The 5,635-nt window shown below is 43.5% G+C and overlaps 1 protein-coding gene across 1 annotated transcript in view; it reads right to left on the bottom strand.

Annotated features, from left to right (window-relative positions):
- PPP4R2 (protein phosphatase 4 regulatory subunit 2) overlaps window positions 1-5,317 on the bottom strand; it is a 32,470-nt gene extending 27,153 nt beyond the window's left edge. Inside the window, exon 1 of the mRNA XM_018557966.1 lies at window positions 5,239-5,317. The gene's annotated coding sequence lies outside the window, so the exon portion shown is untranslated. The remainder of the gene's footprint in view (window positions 1-5,238) is intronic.
- Between the last annotated feature and the right edge of the window lie 318 nt (window positions 5,318-5,635).

Below are 5,635 nucleotides of genomic sequence, written 5' to 3'. Positions count from 1 at the left end.
ATTGTGGCCCAAACAGCTGCCGCTATCAAAATACAATAGTCCAGCCGGGGTATTCCCTCATCCAGTGGCGTCACAAGGGGGGTACGGCCCGCACCCAGGTGACACCATTGGAGGGGTGACAGCAAAATGACAGCCATTTTGTTGTCACCCCCTCTAAAAAGTTGGGGCACTCTGTCATGACACGAGAGCGAGACAGGTGTCAAATGAGGGGACCGGGCGACATGTCCCCTCCTCTCTCTGCCCGTGTCCAACAGAAAGATGGCTACCGGCAGGCATCAATTAAAACGGCCATGCATCCGCAATTAGGTAATCGTGCAAGGTGAGATCACATGAGCGCATGGGCGATGACATCACGGCGGGCTGTCACCCCGTCTGACACAAGGCCTCGGGATGACCCTGCCCTCATAACCCCTTTTTGCATGGATGGAGGAATTATTTTTTTGGCTAGTTTTTAATTTATTAGCAGCTTAGGTCTAAATTGTTTGTGGGAAATTTATGCCATGCCGATACCCACTTCATTTGTGACCCACTGACCTCAAGGCAAATGTCAACAAGGAATCAATCACATTGTGCACATGCAAGAAACCTCTTGTACCTAGCCGGGCCCTCAGGTTACGGTTTACCAAGGGAGCCGTTTCCTCCGTATAATTATCCCAAGGCTCCTAGGATGGAATGACAAGCTCCAGAATCATACAATATCTTGCCCAATGTTCAGCCATGTCCCTACAGTTATATCCCCCATCATGTTTTCACAGAAGAGACTGATCCATGCATTAAAACTTCCACTGTATGGCTGAGGATTGCATGAAACAGATCCCCAAAATGTCAGGAAAATTAAATATAGGGTGCTCTGCCCAAAGGCCAACTGCAGTCTCTTCACTAAAAACCTCATGCAAGAACCTTCATGGAGACCTACAGCTCTCTACGCAGTGATACAATACCTTGCATCGCTCTTCCAGGAGGAGCGAGAATGCCCACTTGAACAAAAACCGATACCGTAGCCTAGCAACAGCATCCTAAGTCAGGTTCTCAGGCTGCCAAAATAATTTGTTTCCCGATGCTGGGAGATTGCACTGCCAAACTAGTATTGGCTAAGAAAGTTAGCGAATGAACACATTCTTAGCGTATTTTTGGTATTCACACCGCCTCCAACGGTGCTAGAAAAGGGAAAGTTTAATGGTCATGCCGAGACCAATACAGGACAGTACTTTATGGCCAGTTTGCCTCCAGAGATCTTCATGCCCATGTACTTTTGTTGTCCTTTAAAGTGGAACTTTACCCCCATCTTTAAAATAACAAACACCATTAGAAATGTTCAGTAATGACAATCTACAATTCTCTTTTCTTTCCCAGTCTTCTGTCAGTGGCCATGTTTACTAAGGGCAGGTTACTAGATCTTATACTTCCTGGATTTCTGGCACATGTGACCAGAATTCGATATGTCCCATCGCACTCCTGACCGGAAAGTCCCAATAAAACAGGGTGGGTGCAGCAGTGACAGCAGATGCCTCTGCAAATCTCAGGAGACCAGTAAAGTTACTTGCACTCCAAAGCGATGCCAAGTCAATTTCTTTATTGATTATGGTAGTGTAACATTTCAAAGTGACGTTTTGGAACCCAGTGGTCCCTTCAGGCTTCTTGTTTGCCTGAAGGGACCACTGAGTTCTGTAACATCGCTTTGAAATGTTACACTACCATAGTCAATAAAGAAATTGACTTGGCATCGCTTTGAAGTGCAAGTAACTTTACTGGTTTCAATAGACATGTGAGCATGCACATCATCTCCGGTGAGATTACAGATAAGATTTCCCAGCAATACTCTGCTCATAAGGCAATCCCAGTGTGCAATGCTTTGGCAGATTGAAGTTATTTGCACTTTCAAAGCAGGAAGTGAATGCTCTGCAAGTGTAAGTATTTCATAATCAAGGGATTTCATACCCGACATCTTTGTTATTAATCATCATACATATAGAGGGATGCATTGGTAGAATTTGATTTGAGTGTAAAGGTCTGCTTTAAATACTTTGCTGCTAGGATCAGCGCACCTACACCGAGAGCAGGGTATGCAGTCCTGAGAAACCACTGGGATGTTTCCATAAGCTTTTATAAAAAGGGGCAAAGAGCTCGTTTGGAACTCAAAACTAAAAGCAAGTGACATCAACTACCTCAAAAAGGAAAACAGAGCACAAATAAAAATCTACACACCACTGTAAAAATGGCAGGTTTTTCAGATGAGAAAAAAAAAAAAGAAAATCAGACCAAAAGAGAGCAGATTATTCCCCCGCCTTCATTGTGACCTATAATCTATCCAATTCAATTAAAAACAAACTGAAATCTTTAAAAGTGGGAAAAACACACCTTACAAATACCATGGTTGCATAAATACGCACACCCTTAAACTAATACTTTGCTAAAGTACCTTTTGATTTTAGGACAGCATTCAGTCTTTTTGGGAAGGAGTCTAGCAGCTTGGAACATCTTGCTTTGGGAATCTTTGCCCATTCTTCCTTGCAAAGCGCTCCAAATTTGTCATATTGCGAGGTCATCTCCTATGCACAGCCCTCTCTAGGTCACCACAGACTTTCAATTGGATTCAGGTCCGGGCTTTGGCTGGGCCAATCCAAAACTTTGTTCTTTTGATAAAGCCAATCTTGTGTTGATTTAGAGGTATGCTTTGGATCAATGTTGTGCTGAAAGGGGAAATCCCGCCATCTTTTTAGCAGAGGCCTGTAGGTTTGGTGCCAAAAGCGACTAAAAATAGTCCCTCCACCATGATTAAAGCACCAGATGCACTTGAAGTAAAAACAGCCCCAAAGCAAAATGCTGACACCACCATGCTTCACTGTGGGTATGGTGTTCTTTTGGGGATGTGCAGTCTTGCTGTTATGTGAGGTAGCAAGGCGGAAGCCTTTTTTCTACCAAGAAAAACATCCAAGCTCGGCTACATTTCGCAAAAACCTACATCAAGTCTGAGAAAAGAATGTGGGAAGGTGTGTTATGGTCTGACGAGACCAACATTGAACTTTTTGGGCATAATTCCAAAAAGTAGGTTTAGTGCAAAACCACAGCGCATCGCCAAAAGATGCGCATGCCCTTACCATGGTGGCAGCATCAAGCTTTGGGGTGATGGGGTGAAGTTAAGAGGGCTTCCATACCCACAGTGAAGCATGGTGGTGGCAACATTATGCTTTGAGGTTGTGGGGTGACGTTAAGAGGGCTTTGCACAGGAGACTGCCGTCAGCAGATAACTTTAAAACCGTATTTTCACAAGGTGGAAAATGTTGTGCCCCATGACTGGAATAATTCCAGTCCAAAGGTTTCTAGAGCTGACGTTTTAATTACATTTGCAGCCATATAAGTTCCCAAAGTCTACATATAAAGCCACACAGTTAGGAAGCATAACTCCCACCATCAACTGGTACACTTCCTGAATGCTCCAGGTGCCTGTGGTAAGTATATTCTCTAAAAGGAGAAATTGTCAGATTGGCTCATAGGGAACGGTCAGGGCCTATCCCATGCTCTTACTGTGGCAGAGCACCTAGGATGCCAACACTGTGTCCGCCCCTTACATGACAAGCAATATGGCTAATGAACATGGTCACCTGTGGGAGAGTTATACATCAATCCCACACTCCTCTCTGATATGTATTTACACACACACACAAAATTGTGTGTATCTTCCTGCACTCCTTACCGGATCTCCTAGGAGATGAGGTCTGTAATAGGGTGCTTGTAGCGACCACGGAGGCACCGTGTAGTCAAGTAGTAATTCCAAAAGATGTCACCAGCACTCCAAAAGTAGAATATATATAATATATATATATATATATATAGTGAAGGTGCAAGGTGCTGGTGACATCTTTTGGAATTACTACACACACACGTTCTAGCATCACTTCTTTTACTTGTCATAACCTGGGTTAGACCTTTCCTTGATGGATACAGAAATGATCTAACTAGACAGGAAGGCTGTGGATCTTACCCCAAAAGTCAGGAATGTCAAGCCTTGATAAAGTGAAACCAGGAACATAGCAATACATTAAGGACTTTGATGGCTAACAAAAAGGTAATAGGCACCATGTGTTGCCCCCTTTTAAGGGAGATTTTAACAGGTTTAAAATAGCAGACAGGTAAGCTCATCTTTGATATTAGATAGGAAGGAAAACACTCCCACCTGTCCCCCTCAAGTTTGCAGAATAGTGAATGTGAACCTGCATATCAGATCTCTATAGGATTTCTAGCAGCATCACAGGCATTTAACAAGCTGCCCTAACCCTGTATGCCTTGGGCTGAGCACAAGACCGCTTCTGGGGGTTCACTGAACACCTTCATGCTGCATCCCCGCAGTATATACCACCGCGGGGCTGTTTTGCTATGCACACATCCTAACAAGACACATTGTTCAACACATGAAACAAAAACCTGCGCATACAGAATTACCATCCCGTTTAAATGGACCCTATAAGCATTGGGAAGGTGCATGCCCCAAATGCACTATGTGCAACACGATGCAGTCGGGGTTGGGGTACCCTCTTAAACCTTTAAGCTGGCCGTACATGTGGCTATTTTATAGACCCTACAATTCCGAACTTCAGTTGCAATAAAATAAAAGCTTTGGTCAACCACAAGGAGATGGGAGTGAATTTTCTCCAAACAATGAGGGGGAACAATCCAATTGCTTGGGATTAAATAACTGCCCCCTTCCCTTTTGAGCCCATGTCAATTCATTTGGTTAATAATCTGTACTGAAGCTGTCAATTTATTGTCAAGTTTGACTTCACAATGGACCATATTCTGGTGATGAAACTTGTGGGAGAGACTGCTTGGTTTCCTGCAATTCCATGTGGATCGAAAAGGATAAAACGGACTGAAAATGGTCACGTGTATGGCCAATTTCAATGCAAGGTCCTAATTCAGTCCAAAGTGCACAGATAATCATAAGGAGAGCAAAAAGGAAAAAAAAAAAAAAGAGAAAGCATTTAGTTTATGTGGTCTATTGTATAAATACATACATTGATGGGACCCCAAACTTTGACCTCACAGGCCTGCATCAATTTAAGGTACAGATTGCAGCAAGGTAAATGGGCAGGTATTCTATTTTGGGCAGTAAGTGATCACACAAACACGAGGTCAGTACTTAATTTACCTGTAACAATACATCACAGACATAACACCTTGTTAGTGTTGTGAATGTCCAATATCAAGCAATAAATGTGTACAGCCCGGTCTCAAACTTACATGGTCTCTCCGGTTTTCGCCACATGGCAGAGAAACTGATCCAGTTCTGGATGGGATTCCTTCTTTCCTTTCTTCTCAAATTCTGGAGAAAAAAAAAAATGGCATCAAAAAGGAGTTTTTCACCCCAGCAAATCACAGCTTAGAAACTGTCGACACGCAGATTTGTGGAGTGTAATGTTCGAATTTCATGATTCAGTATAAGGCTAGACGGCACGATTGCCGTGCGGTCAGGAGCCGCCAACGTGTGAACCGATCGCGCTGCAAGTGCCATTATTTTCTAATGGCTTTTAGGATGTAAGCCCTCAGGGGCAGGGCCCCCCTTACCATCTTGTCATGAATTGCGATTGTAATGTCTTCCTTATATTGTAAACCGCTGCGCAAACTGTTGGCGCTATAT

The sequence above is a fragment of the Nanorana parkeri genome, unplaced genomic scaffold (assembly GCF_000935625.1).
Source record: "Nanorana parkeri isolate BGI_ZX_2015 unplaced genomic scaffold, ASM93562v1 scaffold314, whole genome shotgun sequence".
Lineage (NCBI taxonomy): Eukaryota > Metazoa > Chordata > Amphibia > Anura > Dicroglossidae > Nanorana > Nanorana parkeri.
This window is presented reverse-complemented; position numbering and strand designations above follow the sequence as displayed.